The 19,531-nt window shown below is 37.5% G+C and overlaps 2 long non-coding RNA genes across 5 annotated transcripts; one reads left to right on the top strand and one right to left on the bottom strand.

Moving 5' to 3' along the window:
* Positions 1–437: 437 nt before the first annotated feature.
* On the bottom strand, positions 438–12,532 carry LOC137479024 (uncharacterized). 4 transcript variants are annotated; one of them, XR_011001940.1, is made up of 3 exons: positions 12,408–12,532; positions 8,637–8,728; positions 438–888 (listed from the first exon to the last, which is right to left on the bottom strand). It is a non-coding gene; the product is annotated as an uncharacterized lncRNA (long non-coding RNA). The 4 variants fall into 4 exon arrangements; XR_011001939.1 differs by lacking the exon at positions 438–888 and adding an exon at positions 2,808–2,901; XR_011001938.1 differs by lacking the exon at positions 438–888 and adding an exon at positions 5,144–5,613.
* LOC137479020 (uncharacterized) lies at positions 12,438–18,133 on the top strand. Its single transcript, XR_011001937.1, has 3 exons — positions 12,438–12,752; positions 13,144–13,238; positions 17,902–18,133. It is a non-coding gene; the product is annotated as an uncharacterized lncRNA (long non-coding RNA).
* Positions 18,134–19,531: the final 1,398 nt, after the last annotated feature.

Below are 19,531 nucleotides of genomic sequence, written 5' to 3'. Positions count from 1 at the left end.
TACCCAGAATAGAAAATGCTTTGAATACTAGGGACAAACTACTTTAACTCTTCTTGTTTTTCAAACTGAACATATTGCAAAGTGTTGCTAAATTGTAAGTAAGTTTTCCTACCAGCACTGCAACCACTTTTATTTTACTGGAAAACTGAATTCCTTTTTGAAGTAAGAAAAGACATCCACTTAATTATATTAGCAAACTATATTTTCTATAAAACTGTAAAAAAAATGTATTGCATCCTGTTGTCCATGAAAGAATGCTCAATTCTTCACTAGACTGATTTGACTATTGTTCAATTTTCAGAAGTATTTTGACACAGCCCTTTCTGTGAAAAAGTCACTTCCTTTTTCTTTCATTCCTAAACTGGTATGTTACTTTTTTGCCTTTTTGCCACATGATCAATGTGGCTTTGAAAGATCCAAGAATCAATAAACATACACTCAGAAGGAAACATCTGTATTTTAAATGTGTCCTTTTATCTTAGTTTTCCAGCCAATCTGCAAAATATGTCTCCTCTTGGACTTAATAGGTGTTAGTGGTGCAGGTAGTGGTAACGTAAAAGGTCTTCTCATCTGACCTTGTCCTTGCCATTAAACCAGATCCTCCTTGCAGATTCAGGAATGTGGTTTATCTGGTACAATTTTCTTCTCCCTCCAGGTCTCCAGGAAATATTTTTCTTGTTAGATTTTTTGTTTGTTTATTTTTTGAAGTACTTCTATTTCTTCTTGCCTTTAAATATTTTGCATGACACTGAGCACAACATAACTAGTGCAACATATCTCTTTATGTCTTCAGCCAGCAGATAGCTTTACATTCTCAAATTCCTCTAGCTTCCTTAAATACTCAGCCTATTCAGCATATTGCAGGATCAAACCTTCAGTGGATATCCCCTGGGAAATCAAAAGAAAGATTCCTTCAAGCCAGCTACCATCATATATATTCAATGAACACAAAGGGGATGAGACAGAGCATAATCCAGTATTTGAGGGATTTTACTGGCATGATATTGCAAAGATCGTGTTAGTCCATGCTGAGAAACACTGCAGGTTTTGTGAGGGCTAAATGTGTGTTCTCTGCCAATACAGGAATCTGCCCTTCAGGTGGTCACATTCTTGTTTCTTAACTCAGAATCAGCAACTAACTGCCCAGATGCATGAGCCTGGCCTGTACTGATCCTTCAAACTGCTGGAGTGTAGAGAAGGGGAAAGAAATTTTTACTGCCAGGATTCTTTTTACTCCTCAACAGATTTAATACCACATGCTTGAAACTTTGCAGAAGCATGGAATACTAGTCCCAGTCCCAGAGAAATGGATCAGTGGACGGGACTAGGCAATAACCCATAAAACCCATTTATAAATGTTGCTAGTAACTTCTATTACACCTGTGGAGTCTCTGCAAACTTTCAAGCTCTTATGAAAGTTCCTACGTCTCTGTATGGCACTGCGTGTGCTCCGTGGTCTAAGCCATAATTAGGAAATAGTTAATCCATCGTAAATACAGAATTTGAATGTAGGAGCAGCAATCTATTCCAGGAGAAAGATGGGCAGAGGGGTAGGAGGAGGAAAACCTGCTGAAAAGAACAGTCAAGCCCTTTGTACTGTGGAAATGAATCTGGTTTTGGTACTGGGGGCTGAGTTTGTGTTGATGCACAGAAGTAAAACAAGAGTATTCAGACAAGTGGAACATGATCTGATAAGCTTGGAAATAACTCTGTCAGGCTATCCAGCCCAAATGACATCCCTGTCTGTGTTCTTTCAACACATTTGATTTGAGTACAAGCTTCCCAGAGGAAGGCTTTTCCTGTGCTCTCCATCCTGCTTCACCACTTCACAAACTCCCTGATGGCCAAAGCAGTGCAGGCTAATGTGAGAGTAGACCTATGCACTTTTCTAGACGGGACAATATTTCTTCTGTGGGTTTTTCTTTTTCAGTCTGCAACCTGACTGTCCTTTCAATATGTGCTAGCCAATCCTTTTACTTACTCTGCCAGCTTCAAACAGAAATGAAGTCATATCTTTCATTTATAAGATGCTTGAACTCTGTGTGTGTACATGAATAGCTAAACTAGAATTAGGTCTGCTTAGGTTTTTCCAGTGTGAGGGAGATGCAACAATTTTTATAGACTTACTGGAACACGATTTCATAAAGGTTGATATTCACTGAATGAAACTTTTGGAAAATGTATATCCTTATAACACAAATAAAATGCAACAAGATTTGTGCCTGAAGATTCATAGACATGAATAATGTTCACACAATACCAAATTTCCCTAAACTTAATATAAAGATTTGTATTTGAACTATAGTCTTCAATTTGCACAATTTATGCCCTAGCAGTTACATGGCTGCATTTATCAGAAAGGGGCTGTTCTTCTGGAAGTTTATTCTACTAACGCTTGTGATTATTTGGCTCTTGATCAGTGAAATAAACTGAATTTTATTTTCTGTGTCTGTCTCTTCATATGTTTTCCACCCTCATATGCTTTAGCTCTGGCAACAATAATATGTATTTCAAATCAGGATATGAATCCTCTGCCCATGAATCAGCCAAAAAATGCAGGCTCTGCACCTAGCACCATCTTAATATTTCTCCTAGGCATGATAGTTGTTCTATTCACAACTCACATGAATTTTACAAATCAGCACTATTTCATATGTGGAGAAGTAAATACACACCACTCTTGGTAATCTTCACAGTACATCCTATTGTCTAAGTGTTTACTTGTCAGCAATCAGGCACACCATAGGTGGCTGGAAGATCAGCAGTCCTTGAGCTATCTTCAGACACTGATACCTCCAAAGCTTTCCTCTCATCATGTACCCATTACTACCGATTAAATGGTGTTGCCTTTGGAAGAGGAATTTTGACTCAAGTCAGAAAATTGGTGAAGCTCAGGAAAACCTGGACCAGGATATAAAAGTGAACAAGTTGACTCTCTTGGGCTATGGCAAACAATGAAGATCATAATACAGTCTCATTAATGTGGTCACTTATCTGAAAGAGACCTTATTGATTTCTATGATATCATTTGCATTAATCAATTAATAAATAGTGCTTTCATCTTACTAAGAAATAGCAGAATAATCTTGACTAGATTAGGAATGCTAGAATAGAAATAGCCAGATAACCATCTCGTAAAAGAAAACGGGGTAAAACTCTTCATACTTTTTCCAAAAACATGATTTTAGTTGAAAAAAATAGAAAAAAAAAGAAAGAAAATTAAAGGGAAAGAATCACCAAAAGCACCTTTTTTTTGTGATTTATGCCTCTTCTGCAGCTGTGAGCACATTCATTTCTTCATAATCCCTAGCACTGCAGAAGAAAGAAGGCCTTCAGGTGAAAGGTTACCTACATTTATAATGTCAGGCACTGAGGCTGGTGAGGTAAAAGGTAAATGGTAATTTTATCATTAGCATGCCTGACCCCTTGCCCCAACCATATCTCATAAGAGACATTAGGAACGGCTCACCTGTCAAGATGCAAACACTTAAAGGTCAACGCGCACAGAAATCTTCAAGAGCTTGCAACTGAATTGCTGACACCTTTTATTATCACCGCTTAAATAAATGATTCAAGTGGCAAGACAATGCTGAGACTGGTTTAATGTCAAGATTTACAGAAGCAGTTCTTGGAGCACTATTTTCTAAAGTCTGACTACATGGATATTATTTTTTAATTCTAGAACTGCATGAAAAGGAGGGGGATTTCACACCACTTAAAGGAGTTTTAACATATATCCAGATTTTGCCAGGCTTTCCAGCAGCTCACAAGGACAAAGTTTTATTTCCATTGGAGCAGTGAATTCAGATTCCTGGATCTACTATCATCCTAGTGTATGATGTTAGAAAACTCATTTGACCTCTGTGCATGAGAAGTTATGACTTATGGGAGGATATCTTGCAACTGAACTATAAATTTTTGGGACATCAGCTACTCCATTATTATTTAATGAACTAACTAGGTAAAGATCCTTTCCTGTTTTTCCAGGTTGTTTCCAGATTAAAAAGCTCTGAAATGTGGACACATCTGCATCAGGTTTTGAAAGAGCAGCAACATTTACCCATGTATGCAATATTTACAGAATCAACCACTGTGCTTCTAAGGGGTGAGTGTAATTTGCTCCTGACCCTCTATCCCACACCTCCCATTGTTAGTAAAAGGACCAGTCAGGTTTACAGGGCTCTGAGTGGTTTGAGATTTGTGTGCATGTTAAAACTGCCTTACTTAAAGTTTCACCAGTAGAGGATACCCTGAGCATCCACATCTATAAAGTAGCAATATTTTTTTGTTTGACACTACAAACACAGCAACTAGTTATCAGTGTGTGATGCAAGCCCTCTGCATCTGTATCTCTTTTGTTCTTCTGGGACAATGCTCACTGTTCTCATTAATCTGCCTTGTCTCCATTTACTCCATCTCTCCTCAGAAAGCATATATTCACTTCCTTTGACTTAGTGATATTCAAATTTTCTTCTTCCACTTACTTTTCTCATGTATTTAATGAACCTTCTTCCTAAAACAGTTGCATACCCCTGAAGCTGTCAGATTAAAAGCTTCATTTTTCCTTCCCACCTATCATCTGTATCACTAGCATACTGTGGTACTTGCACTTTTTTCCTGTGTTATTTTGTTCCTGCAATCTTCTTCCTGTGCTGCATAAAGAGGTAATGCAGTAATAAAAGCAGTTTAAATGAGAGAAAAAAAATATATGTGTACCCAAATAATGCATATTTAAAGAAATTTATCAAAACCAAGGACTGCAGTGAAAGTACAGAGAGTGTCTGTGAGAAAAAGGTCTGTCATAGAAATTTCAGTCATCCAAGCGCTTTGCTAGGAACAATAGCAGGTGAGCCACACACCTCTGGCTGTGTGCAGCACAGCAATATTTACAGATAAATACGGCATTGCTACAAGAGGATGCACTTACTGAGTGTGAAACTCAGGACAGACTTGTTTTCACAAATATCTTACCTTTTTTCCTATGATACCCTACCTAAGTGATTTGGTCATAAGTGTCTTCTTGGTTTCATCATGTAACGTAATTCTATCTAGAAACATATCAGTAAATGCTATTGCAAAGCTGTAATCTCACTTTGGCTTTCACATTTATAAAATGAGAATGTTGCACCTCCAGAGGGCTGCTAGGTATACAGCTGAAATGCAGTTTAAGAAAGCATTTCTATATTTATTGATAATCCCTCTTTATTAATAATTATCACTTATTATTATCATTCTTACTAATTGTGAAGGTCAAGGACACCAGAGATAACTACTTATTTAACTTCTAATGAATGCAATATTTCATCTTTTTTAGCCATCGTCTGCTGAAATGGCTTATTGTCTGAAGGCAGATATTTTGGGAAGGAAGGAAAATAACTATCTATCAAAAGTTTTGAAATTGTGAAGTCCTCAACAGAAAGGGGAACAGACTCCAAATCACTTGACATGTTAGGAAGGTTCATCTAAGGCTCGAATGTTCTCAAACCTTGATTAGCAACACTGGATATCAGGTGCTTCAGATAATTGAAATACTTCTGCTTTCCCAATAATTCAGCATGCTTAGTTAGCATCCCATCTAAGATATTTTCCCTCATTGCTACCTGCACAGCAGATCTATCAGTGGAAGATAAAAAGCAATGAAAGCCCTGGTATATTTAGTGTCATAGCATGTAGTATTATTAGAGTTCTACCTGGCCAGCTCTCTAAAACCTCACTGACTTGTGGCACCCTCTCCATAGGACATCTGGCTGCATAAGCAGAGCTTTAGCAGACACCCACGTGCCAGGAGTATTAGGGAATTCACTGGAACAGAGCTCAATTGAGCCACAGATTTAACTATGACTAACTTTACGCAGCAACTTATCTCAGGGGGACTTAAACCTAGCCTGACGCTTAGGCACTTGGATGAGTCAAGGATGTAATAATGAAGTGCTGGAATTACAGTTGCCATTTCATAAAATAAATCATATAAAATATATACTTCTGTAGTCAGCTACAACTTTCTACCTGCAGAGCTGCTTTCATGGAGTTCAATAACATAACAAAACTGCACAAACTGCAATCTTTCTTGCCTTGCACTGGTCTTGTGCATCAAAACCTTCTGTACAATCTCACTTTTGATAATACATGATTAAGATATCATAAAAAAGTTTATAACCATTATAAAAATATATTTACTTTTTTACCCAACCACCTGATGAACACACCAGGTAGTAATAAAATTAATTTTATTACATGCCTTTCAGGACACAAAAGAATTAAAACACTTTCTTTTTTTATGCCAATATTATACAACCATGCTTAAGCAAACCATCTGTTCTGCCTCACCTTTTTATGTTTCTTGGTTGTTTTACTTGTTTGCTTTGAAATATTTTTTCCACATCATCACAAGCACTCAGTAATCAACAGGTGAAATTATCTTAGCAAACACTCAGAAAAGCTCAAAGAGATAGAGGCTTCATCCTTTGTTTACCATGTAAAGTTATTTCTTCTTGGATCACAGTGGTCCTTATTTGAATTCTGACTGTGAACATGTGCAGAACATGCCATTGCCTCTGACGCCAGCTGGTTACTTGCACATGTGGAAATAGACTCCCCTCAACATGGAAAGTGAGCATTGCATTGCAGCTCTAGTCTGAATGTTGACATGCCAAATAATGATGACAGAGGTTCTCAATTTTTAATGCAGTACTGTTGATGGAAACCAGCTACTAGCAGGTGGAATGTGACAAAGCATATCCAACTCAGCACTTTTTCCCTGCAGAGAAGGATAACTGATGCACTTGCACCTTTCCACAAAGATGGCAGATGCTGCTCTGACCATTTCCAAGACATGGAAGAAGGCAAAGATGCCTAGAGACATGCTCACTTTTATATCTGTTGATATATGTAGCCATAAACTCCAACATGGTGTAAAACATCTCATTCTGATTCCAGAAGAAAGTGAGATTGAGAAAAGAACTGGGCTGGATATTCTTGGCTTGAGAAGTTGATATTCTATTACAGGATCAGACCCTCCTTCCTTTCTGTGATTAATACTAAGTGTTTAGTATTAATACAGATTAATATAGATTAATATCAAGTGTTTACAGATTAATACTAAGATTAATACTAATATTAATACAGACAGATTAATACTAAGTGTTTACAGATCCCAGGTAGTTTGATGTGGAAGTATCTGATGTTTACATTTCCTTAATGGAAGTGCCAAAACCACAATGCATGAGAACATATCATTTGGTCGTAGCACTTCAGGATAATGGTTGCTCTTAAATATGGTTACAAGGCTTTCAGGTAGCTCTTTCCTCCATGCTTCTGCCCCCCCAGAAAACACATTCTTGTGCACATTTGTGGAATCAGACCTCACTGCAGCAGAGGAATAGACAGACCAATGTAATTCTAATACCTCCAATTGCAAAACATGTAGGAAGCCACGCATAAATTCTGGTTATAGTGTCATCCCCTAAGAGACAAACACAGGCAGCAGCATTTTTATGTGAGGGCAGAAAAAAAAATATCCAATTTTCCACAACAAAACAGGTGCACTCAGATTTTCAAAGTACATCGCACTTGTCTCTCTGGTTTATTTAATCCTAATTTATTGGATCAAGACAAAGAATAATACAGTTTGGTTTTCTGGCATGTTCATGTCCACAGCAAAAAGAAGGTCATTGCATTTGGGTACTAATCTACCAGTGCAGTAAGCCATGATTAAAATGTCTTGGTAATGTTCTCAGAAAAGCATTACAACTGCTTGAATCCATATTCATCCATGGCCAGAGAAGAGGGGATGTTAGTCTGGTTTGGTTAAATATAAATAATATTTACTTAAAAATATTATATATATATTTATATATATACTTATATATACTAATATACTTATAACTTATAAGTTAATAAGTTATATAAGTATAACTTATATATACACTTATATATACTAATAAATAATATAAACTTATTCCCCAGTCAGTCAGCTAGAGCAGCAGTCCTGTATTTCAGCAAGCGAAATAAAAAGATTGCCTGGGGTCAGGATAAAAGCAAAGGTACGCAGGGCCATGAAACAGTTTTCACTGTTATCACTGCACTTCAGATTTCCCGATAGAGCTCTCACTGGGGATCACAAGTGACCTCAGCTCTCCTTGTAAGTTTCTTATGCCTCTAAATTTATTTTAATGTCCACTGAGAAGGTGAAGGGTTAAATAAGGAGGACAACTGGGGTAGTGGAGGAATGTGTTTTGGCTTTGTGCTATGTTCCAATTCTGTCAAGGAGTCTGAGCTTTGGACAGAGAAGCAGGGAGAGATGTAGTCCTTAGAATTAAGTGAAATGAAGGTGCAATGCAAAAAAAAAAGATATCTCTATTCAACTTCTGAGTGAAGTTCTGTGTGCCTGAGCCACGCTTCCCCTGCTGCCACTGCTGCAGCTTCTCCTCTTGTTTTTTCATAATCGTCCCCGTTATGAGTCTTTGTTCACAAAGGTGGAAAACACGGAGGGCTCTAATGATGCATTATCACAGGTCAGGGAATGAAGCACATAAATCTCCCTGGCATTTGCCTCCACACAATACCTCTAAAAGGACAGCAGCATTCCTTAAAGATGTAGCTTTTCCCCAATCAGATGACTCAACAAGGCAATGTACCTGTGGGCTTTTGCCAGGATAATCACCTTTTCCTCTCACTGCTCCTTAGACAGCTCCGACCTTGTCTGCTTTTCTTTAGTCTGCTGTGTTTTCTGTAATGAAGACTAGAATTCAATTGTACATCTGGGACTAATAGCTTTTAAACCTAAATTATTTCTCTCACAATTACAACAGATTGTCATAAACATACAAGCAGTGAAGTACAGAGAGATGCTTTCATTGTAAAAGCCATTTTGAAAGCAAAACGTCAGTCTAATTTAAAGATGTTATTGTTGTTTTATTTGGAGACTGATGGAGCTGTCTTCGAAGACCATGTCAGTACTGCAATTGGCTTAGTTTAAATCAACAGAAACCTGGATTGTACAGAGGAGTGAGAGTAAGACTATGTACAAAATGTCAGTAATCAATGGCAGTTGTGTTATTGTCATGACAGTATGACGGCAGTTCAGTGAAGCAATTATTAATTTTTCATAATACAACTGAAAGCAGAGACTTCCAAAGAAATAACAAGGTTTACTACATATTACACAAACCATTACCAAGGATAGAGTAAAATAGAATAGAAAATTCTGTCATATACTCTGAGAAGAATCTACATTTTAAATCAAAGATCATTGTACAAGTTCTCTGCAATTATAAATGGAATAACATCACCACTGTAGTTAATGCACTATTTTAGACCGGCTAAGTATTAGAAATTTCCAACTCAGTTTATGATGGCTTCCATTGCATGTAGACATTACATTAGTCTTGACTCTGAAAATAGCAACATTGTCATTTTGTAGGAATCTAAACCCCACTTCCTTGCACGTTGCACTGGAATGAACAGTTTTACATGGAAAGACAACAGTGAATTGAGCACTTGATTAATACTTGTGGTGTTGCCAAAATAATGGCACTTGTTCCACTGGCCATATGGAATCAAGCACAATACTGGCAGCTCCTATTGGCTTTGAGTCCTCCATTGATAAACATGTATATTTTAATACATAATCAAATGTTAATTTAACTGGAAGTCCACTCTCTTGTAAAGAAAAAATTCAGTGCAAGCAGTGATGGCCTCCAATATGCTGCCAACCCTGTTATAACCAGACTCACAAAAGACTCAGATTGTATGTTTAAGGAATATAGCTTGTCCAGGGTCTTCATCCTCACAAGAATCCTACAGTTCTTGTGGGAATTCTCATAGACCTTGACAAAATCATTTTCCCAGTCTCCATTTCTTCGTTATGGCTTAATTACCAGTGGACACGGGTGTCATTATTTCTACTGTTCTCAGAACTTTTTCAGAATGAAATCCCATTTATTTTGCATAATGCTCATCTATTTATTTCTCTCTTTCTTGATTTGTGCTTCATCCTGCTTCCTACAGAACAGTTTTGCTGCTGTTAGTATAAGCAATATCTTTCCTTCTATTTCCAGAATAAAGGTTACACATATTTCTTTACTTGGTGTTCTCAGAACAGCATGTTTTTGCATCATGATGCTTCTTAACAAACTAGCAATCATTTTCTATCAATTTCAACTTTTACTTATGATTTAAAACAAATTTATCTCAATCACAGAAGCACATATGACTGTGTTCTTCAATCTACTTATTTTACATTCTCTTTCATGAATATTCAGAATTATCAAAGGTGCTTAATTAGTCCCCTATTAAAACTCTTTGGTTGCTGGGCTTTGACTTCCTTTGCATTGCACTCACAGGATTATCTTCCTTTCATTCATAAAATATTATAAAGCTATAGCATTTAGTTACTTTCAAAGCAGAACTGAAAGCTCTTTTTCAATGTGTTGCTCCTTCTACCAATGCCAATGGGAATAAAATTGCTCTGTAGACTCAACATGCTGATTGTACTCCCATTTTCATAAAGAGCCATGAGATACTTGGAGGAAAAAATAACAATGCCTATATTAAATTGGCATTGCACAGTGCACGTCTCTTCCTGCAGAGTAGCAGGTTTTGCTAACTCGTGTTTCATGACAATTGTACCTTATTTCTTATGAACACAGCAAGGGGTCAGCTGTGAGGAGGAGCCTTAGCACAATTAATTTAAAGTATATTAACAATGAAGTTAAATACATAGAACCATCAGCAAGTGTTGGTGAATCTGAAAACAGAGGCAAATCAGACACAAGGAATTTTGTATTCACCGGTAAATGTGGTAGCACAACCTTTACTCTGACTCCACAGAGAAGAGCAACATCTGTGGAGGAAATCCCAGTGATGGACACCAAATTAATATATATCTGCTGAGAACTAGGAGTGAAAAGAAGATTAGAGAAGTGGATTATAGAAAGCACAAAAGAAATGTTGGTTTGTGCACAAAATTAGATTACCTACTGCTTCTGGAGCATTTAGGTTAATATTTGTCCTAATGAAGAACCAGAAGTGTTTCAGAATCTAAGAATCTCCAGGATTCGATCAATTAATCAAAACCAAAAAATATTTACCCAATAATAAATAAGTTGCCAGATAAGAAATAGGAAAGGAAAATTTCCTTCATCTTTGGTAACACTGTAAAACTGCAATTGCTGAATCTAAACTATCATATTCAGCTGTACCAACTCCTGAAGAATATTTCATTCCCTGGATTCCTTTTATCCTTGTCATCATGTTTTCACCATATTTATAAAAAAGATGGCACAACCAACATTCTACCCAGAAATACAGAAGTGCTGATCATACAAGTGTTTTCTGTGATTCTAGCTACAGGCCCTTCATTTTTAAGGGTTGCTTCCAAAGGGACTCTCTGAACAAGTGTCCCAGCTATGCTTCCTCCCAGTTTCTTTTATACACCTTCTCACTGGCACAGCATGAGACACACAAAAAAAAAAATAAGTTCTAGGCGTAGGATAAACACATCTTAGCAAAACCCAAAACATCAGTATATTCTCATTCTATATCCAAAACACAGCATTGAACCAGCCACTGAGAAGAAATTGACTCTATCCCAGCTGCAAACAGGACATACCCTTCAGCCTCCTCACCAGCATGGTAGTACAAGAAGCAGAAAAGGCCTTCATTCATTTAGACACTGCTGAGCAATAAGAGAAACATCCCTGTACTATCAACACTATTTTCAATTCAAATCCAAAACACAGTCCCATGCTAGTCACTAAAGAAAATTAACCCCACCCCAGCCAAAACTAGCACACTGAGCAACAAGTTTTGAATTGCTTTCTATAATATGGAAGGAACAAAATTCGAGCACCAAAGCCTTCTAGTTCTCATAATAGTACTGAGGCGCATTTTTTCAAATGGTTAAACTTTACTTCCAGTCTTTCAGGATTATGTGCTGTGTCATTATCAAGAAAAACCCCACTGCACTAAGAAGCAGCCGTTACTTTTAAAAAGAAAGGGACAATGGGGTTTGGCTAAAAACAAAACATAACCAAGAAAGCCTTATCACAAAAGCAGCATGAACATATTTGGGAAAATAACATATATAATGACAATTGATACTTCCCTAACTCTTGTAATACTAAAGTATATTCTCAAGCCAATCTTTTTTACGTAATATGAATGGTGTTTAATTCATCTGTATCTTAAGTGCATGCCTAACACCAAGTATGAAACTTAAGAGCCCCTCATCTCTTCAAGTAACTTTGTACAGTCAGGACGTGCTTAAAAAAGCCTATCTGTTCAAGCAAAGTGAAGAAAGGCTTGACAATGGTTTAGGAAGTTATCCTGCCATTCCTACAATCAAATCTCATCCAAATATTTCACCCATTTAGCATCCTTTCTTTTGCATTAATTTGCTTATAGACCTGATGTTTATGCCAACCCCTCAGGATTATTGAGGTGTAAGTAAGAGTAAATAGAATGGAAGTACTCTGTACTTATATGGTAGGGGACTGAAGACCAGATCTTTCCCTTCTTGTTTGCTAACATTTGTTGCCATTGTTTCATAAACAAAAAATAAAGTCATAAACACCAACACCCTCTTCAAACAGTGAAGAATCATCCGTAGTATCCAACACAAAACCTTCAGTAGAGTTCAACATGCAACAGTTCCTCTCTGACTCACAATACTTATCCCCACAAAATATATCTGTATGTCTGTCATGTTTGTGCTATGTAAAAGGAGCCCCCTCAGCATGCAGCTTTCAAAGGTAATTTCTTTCAACTGGAACAGTACTGCTTCACAAGTAATTGTGCTGTATATTAAATGAAGTCCTGAAAGAGAATAGCTCAGCTTTTATAAGAGCACATGTGATGAATGACCAGCAGAATCAGCTGAGTCAGTAATCAATGGCTGACTACAAAATACATATGTCTGGGAATCCAACAAATTGGTTTGTTTTCAGAAATCTCGTCTTATGTTGAATGTGGTGTTTATCAGCATTAATCTTCAATAGTGGCTGCCAGTGGGGCTGTAAGTTATTCATTTGAGTGAGCTCCCTGATTGATGTTGTTCATACAAACTTCTATTCTCAAAGCAATATCTACATGGAAAAAACACATTGCCATGATTAAGGAAATTATTGATGTTTTCATTTTTAGACAGTAACATCTCATCTAGGATTCACCAATAGTAGCAGATTCAGCAGCTTCAAGTTTTAGATATTTGTGGCAGCATAATGGATTCAAAGCATGAGGTGAGACTACAGGCAAAACTTGCAGCACAGAGAAGCAGGAGATTTGGGTAATATCAATAAAACTTCATGCCTTCTCAGTTCTGTTTAAAGTCAATCCCTTGACACTGCTGGTATGATATCCAAGCTGAGGCACAGAGGAACACTCTTGGCACCCAGGGAAACATCCATGTAGAGGAAGAGTAACCTCTGATCTGGTCACTCTGCCCTTCTCCACTGCCCCATCCACGATCTCTCCTCAAAACTAGAAAGGGAGAGAACCTCCTTGGAGCATTTTACTTCTTAAAATAGGGACATTCTTCACATGCCAGAAAAGAAGTTTTAATGTCTCACTCATCTGAAGAAAATAAAGCAAAAGAGGGCATTCTTATTTATGTCTCTATATCTACTTTAGTATCCTAACCCCCCACACTACTTACATGTCTAGGCAGCTTTTGAATTTCCTTTACAATATTTTAGCCTTTTTTCTTACAAATCAGCTTTAGTCCTGTATCTTTTTTAATCTGTATTTTCATCATCCATTTTGCAATAGACATATATTACTGAAGGAAGTCTGTTATTGGTTTTAAGGGATATTTGTTTGAGTAATTGTTGCCTTTTTATTGCATGTTAAAAGGAGGGAGACTGGAAAGATTTTTGTAATTTAAATACACTCACAGTTTGGACTGAAGTCTATGATCTGACTGGCCTGGTCAAATATTCAGATCCATAGGAAATTTAAAATAACATCGATTGCATATTCCTCCCTTTCAGTTAGATAGTACACCTTTGAGTTACATATTTTAGCTTCCCAAGGGTTAATTATCTCAGCTTGGTAGTCTAATTCTAAATATCAGCTGTAGGTTTAAACCCTGGAGTGTGAATCTGAGAAATTGTCTTCTGCTAATCCAACTCCCCAGAGGCATTTTAGGTGATTACAGTCATTCTAGCTGTAATTTATATAATTATAGAAAATCTGATTTTTCTTGGTTGTCTTTTTTTTTTCCCATTTGTCTCCTGTTGCCTGGCCTGAAATAGAAGGTAGAGATTTCATTTATGCTGCTAGATATGTAAGTGTATGTATTTTTCCCAAGCTGCTGTATTGATCATGTGGTGTTGTGGTGATGTCTTACCAAGTGACAGCTTTACAAAAATACATCTGTGCAGGTGTACATGAAAGTCAAGATGGGGAAATGAAACAGCAAGGTATAAATGATCACCCCTGTAAAAGTGTGGCAAATTGCAGGATACCACCATGTGGAGGCTACAGCCAGTGGTATACTCTGCAATTAACCACTCCTCTGAATAGGACTGGAACTTGGGGATGGTTTAACAGAGTGCACCAGTGCAGCATGCAATGTCTTTCCTTTCCAGGGGAAACAAGCATTGATGGGAGGGGCTGAATAGCACATGAAGGCAGAAGAACATTTCACGCATGAAGGAAGAAAACTTGGGTCTTGCATGACTCTGATATTTTCCTGTTTTCATGAAGATTTTTTTCTGTCTGTGTGCAGAAGAAACTTTCTTGCTGTCATGAATTGTCTAATCTCTAATCACAGCCCATTTTAGACCATCTTTCTCTCATAACATGCTGGGATTTCTAGATGTCTAATTCCACATCCAAGCTATGCCAAGCCATAAAGAGGTTGTATTGAAAACAAAATAAACAAACAAACAAACAAAGCAAAACAAAACAAAGAAAAAAAGAAAAAGAGGACTACAGAAAAAAATCATATACAAAATCCGTAGGAAAGCACAGAGACAACCACTATGCACAACACAGAAGATAACTGATTAATGACAGATATTTGGCATTAATTATTAGCAACCTTGTCAAAGAGATATGACATCACAACCATGAACTCTTCTTTATTCTCCTTTGTTATGGTCCATGGAGTAGAGAGAAGGAGCATTATGGCAACGAGGGGACATAGAGAAGTCTCTATACAGTATGACATGCATGGAGAGTGATTTAATCAATGCTAAAATGTTGGAATATATATGTATTTTTAATATGCTTTAAAATGTTGGGAGAGGATGGAGAAACATCTTATTTCCATTTGAAGATTTTATTCTAATAACATGTACCAATTTTCCTTGAGAAAGATGTAGATTCTCACCGCTGGGATTCCTGCAATTTTATTCTGCTTCTCCTGAGCACCATAGAGTGACTGGACGAGAAAAGATCTCACTTCAAATCTCAGCTCTCCTGGGAAGGGCTCAGAATATTCCTCTGAGTATCCAGAGGATGTTTTATGTCCTGATGAAATGTTTCCACGACTTGGGAAACTTTTAAATGCTCATTAGAACACATTTAGGAGAGTGTGAGAACAACCTGATAGCTGCTTTCCAGGAAACCCTGGCAAGAAACTGAATTAATTGTGATAGATAGATAGATAGATAGATAGATAGATAGATAGATAGACAGACAATAGATAGATGGATGATAGATAGATGCACTCCATCTTCTCTCTGTTGTGCTGTGCTGCTCTGAGGATGCAGGCAGGGATGATGCAGGCAGCAGTTTAGTCTCTACCTCTGAAAGCACAGGATCTGAGAGAAGAAGGGAAGGGGAAGAGAACAGCTACTTCACGCATTTTTTTTTTCTTTCTATCAAAGCATATATCTGTCCAAAAACCTTCTGAATAAAAGAGATGATATATTTGTTGGGAGCTAGAGCAAATCCCCGGAAGTGGATACATAGTAGATCTCGGATTTTTGCCCTGGGAAGGATTTCACAGCTGTAATTCTCCTTTGCACTCAGTTACACAGCAGTGTAACACCAGCCACACTGGCCCTTTGTTAGCATAACAGATAAATGAGTCCTATAGTAGTTTAGTTATTTAAAGGAATCAGAAATCAAAAAATAATAGCAATGCTTGCTTTTGATTCATAGTATTTTTTTTTATTCATTAGAAATTAGTTAATATCATGGTGCACAAATCTTAAGCCCTTTGGACTTCCTTCCACTCTTCCATCCCAAGAAAGAGCAGGTGAATGACATATGATGTTTTTTAAACTGGGAAATATTATGCCTTATCAATTTGCTTGCATTAAGGAACGGATTATATGATATGGTCAGAACAATATTTATTTGTAGCAGCTCATGACCTCTTTATTTATATAAATACTTATGATACATATTTTTTGCCTTCTCCATCTCTTGCTTCCCAACAGCTTTATTTTTATTACAAGCTTTTATATTTGCTATTAGTCATAAAACACTTTCAAGTAGATATTTAGGTGCTGTCACCTGGATCTGACCCTCTAAGTTCTATCTGTCCCCTTAAAAATAGTCAGTGAGTTACTGAAAAGCAGAAGAAAAGTAATAACTGCTAATTCATCAAGTAGGTTATTGCTTTTCTTACTCATCCCTCCCCACCTCACCCCCACATACTAAAGAAAAAAAAAAATCAAGACAGGCAAGGTTTTCAAATCACATATTCCTTCAGCAATAATAAGGTGGTTGATGCTTAAAGCCTCTCGCCAACCTTAATCCCTAAATCCCTTGCATGCCATAGCAAATTGAAATTCAGTTTGGGCTGTCCAGCCTTGTAAAGACAAACCATCCCTCATCAAAGAGGTGTCTGTGTTGATAAATTGCTCCCTTCATACACATGACACTATCTCTAAAAGTGATTTGTGTACATTAGGAGAGCAGAAAAAGATGAAACGAAAAACCCTTAAGAGTAAACTAAGATGAAGAATAAAAAAGATTACTTGGAGCAGTCAAGTAGCTTTTTACAGAATCAAATTTTGGGAAGAATCATTCACTGTAGTCTCTGTAAAACACAAATCCTGCATATAGGCCCAGCAGACATGACTTACCATGGATGTAAAACCCACTGTGGAATTGCTCAGATGTGTTTGCCAAGCTGTTGCAGAAATGGAGTTCAGGAGGGCAAAATACTGAGCAAATGGAATAAATTCTTCTGTTTTCTGATTGAAAGCAAACATATTACAACATTAACAAGTATTTTGGTTCCTGCTGTTCTAGTGCAGCTAGGATGAAATCTTAAGATGTTGTTGTGTTTTATCCAATGCACAAGATCATTTTTTTTTCCTAGGGAAGCAGAGCTCTGGCTGCTGCTGTTGCTGCTGTCTTCCAGTTGGAATCTGTGTGTCCTGAGTAGCTATTCATCATTGCTTTTTGCACTGCTCCTAATATAACATACTTTGAGAAAGGTTTGTTCCTGCCCTAGATTTTCACAGCAACTACTGCTTAGGATGTAAAATGCTGCTCCTGGTACTTCAGGGGTCTCTGTGTTTTCCTGATTAAGAAATTTAAATAAACAAAAGCTGAGAGAAATTGAATATGCAAAAAGTAGAGGGTTAAGTATTTAATTCAAACAAAATTCAGTGGAATTGAAAGGTGACCAGCTGATAGTGCCTGTTTTAATAGCGGCATTCTGTATTGCAGCAATTAGCGGGTGAATATCTATTTTGCAGTAATTAGGAGAAAAAAAGGCTTGTTGAAGAATTTACTGTGCAGGTTCTCAGCCCGGTATCATAAGGAGCAAAAGAATATTTTTAGCATTCCTGTGTAGAAAACCCTCTCCTTTCTCCTGTCACAAAAAACCCTCAGACCTCAGGCTCTATAATGAAGAATGGAGACAGGTTATTGTGTAACAAATTTTGCAGTTGTGTTTTGAACCTCTTTCGAGTCTTTTTTTCCCACTTCCCACAGCCTTCCCAGTGGTATTGTGGGCACTTCACAAGACTGGCCATGAGACAGAATTTGCCTGCCTAAAATAGTTCCCTGAAGACCAGCAACAGCAAAAACACCAAAGGGAAATCCAAAGGAGAAAAGAGATGATTACAAAAGTAAGCACCCTTTTAGAAATATGTGGCAAGTCTATATGTATGTCCCTGAAGGTAATCAGATCAGACATAAGAATTATGCTGATCCCTACACAGATCCTTTGTCTCTCCTTAAGGCTGATAACTCACATCTCAAAGAACCTTGACAAACAGAAGTGATTGACACTCTCCTCATTCAGACCTGATGTGCCTCAGCCATTTTTCCATAATTCAATTTTGTATACATGATCTGAGTTCTTCTACAATGTGTTGTTCAGAGAAATCATATGGCTTTGCACACCTGATTAATTACTTAACTAATCCTGGGGTTTTTCCACTGCAAATCAGAACCTCAAGTAAGTTCCTCTATGCAGGCTGCTGCATTCAGATGCTTATTTCAAATATAATATGAGTGGAGATGTAAGACTAAACTATAACTTATATTGTCTGCTTTCTTAATTTGCTATTGATAAAAAAGCAAGGAAAATAAAGCAAAGGCAGAATGGGGTGGTTGAGGGGTCCAAAACAGAGCAGAAATCAGAAAGGAAGAATGCCCAGCCTAAATGTATGGGTGCTTGGATGGGTGAGATTCAAAAGTGCCCATGTTTCCACAGCCTTATCACCTTTCCATTGTCTTCTGTGTGTACATATATATGTGTATGTGCATACATAAATATCTGTAAATAATTAAATGATGCGGTTCAGATATTGCATTTATGCCATACTCCTGAAAATGTTTCTTCTAGTATTAGAATTTTTGCCAACAAAGAGTCTTCATACCTACATCTTCTTTCACCTCTGTTGTCTGTGGAATCCAGAAAATTAGTATAGTGTCTGTCATTTCTATACTCTCTTTAAATGTTTATATTTGGTTTTGAATTTAATTTTGATATTCCGATTAGTTCAGTCCTCCTACAGGATTTCTCATAGAACTTCAGAATATCAATTAGTTAAAATGTTGTTCCCATTGATAGATGTTGATTTTTTATGTTATGCATTAGCAGCAGTCACTTTATAGTACCATAGAGAGATTTGTTAGACCAGATCCTCTGCACAGACTTGATTTGACCTGTGATGGTCTGTAGCCTGAAGATCTTGTAATTTAAATAATCAAGAGAAATGGAAGGTGGGAAAGCAGCATGGGAAGTGTCCCAGCTTACAAAGACAGGTGGAGGGGCAGAGTGGATTCACAGCACAGCCAGACTAAGCACAGTTGAGCCAGGTGCCTCACTGCTGACAACTCCTTTCAGGCAGCAGACAGAAAGGAAGCCCACAGAAGCCAGGTCAGCCTGCCTGAGATCTGAGTCTCTGCTACGAGTGCCTTCCCATGGACTAACAGGGAGACAAAGGCAACTGTGCTCCCAGCCACAGAGGTTTCCTTGATGGGCTGGAATCCTTCAAAGCTACATGATTGGTTAAAGATGCTGATGGCTCCAAGGGCTCAGCACAGTCCTAAGTATCATGGAAATAAGGTTGCTAGATGGCTAGATTGGATCCCACACTCCACCTTTTAACCA

This window comes from Anomalospiza imberbis, chromosome 1 (assembly GCF_031753505.1).
Source record: "Anomalospiza imberbis isolate Cuckoo-Finch-1a 21T00152 chromosome 1, ASM3175350v1, whole genome shotgun sequence".
Taxonomy (NCBI): domain Eukaryota; kingdom Metazoa; phylum Chordata; class Aves; order Passeriformes; family Viduidae; genus Anomalospiza; species Anomalospiza imberbis.
Note: the sequence above shows the minus strand (reverse complement) of the source record. Positions and strands in the feature narration are given on the sequence as shown.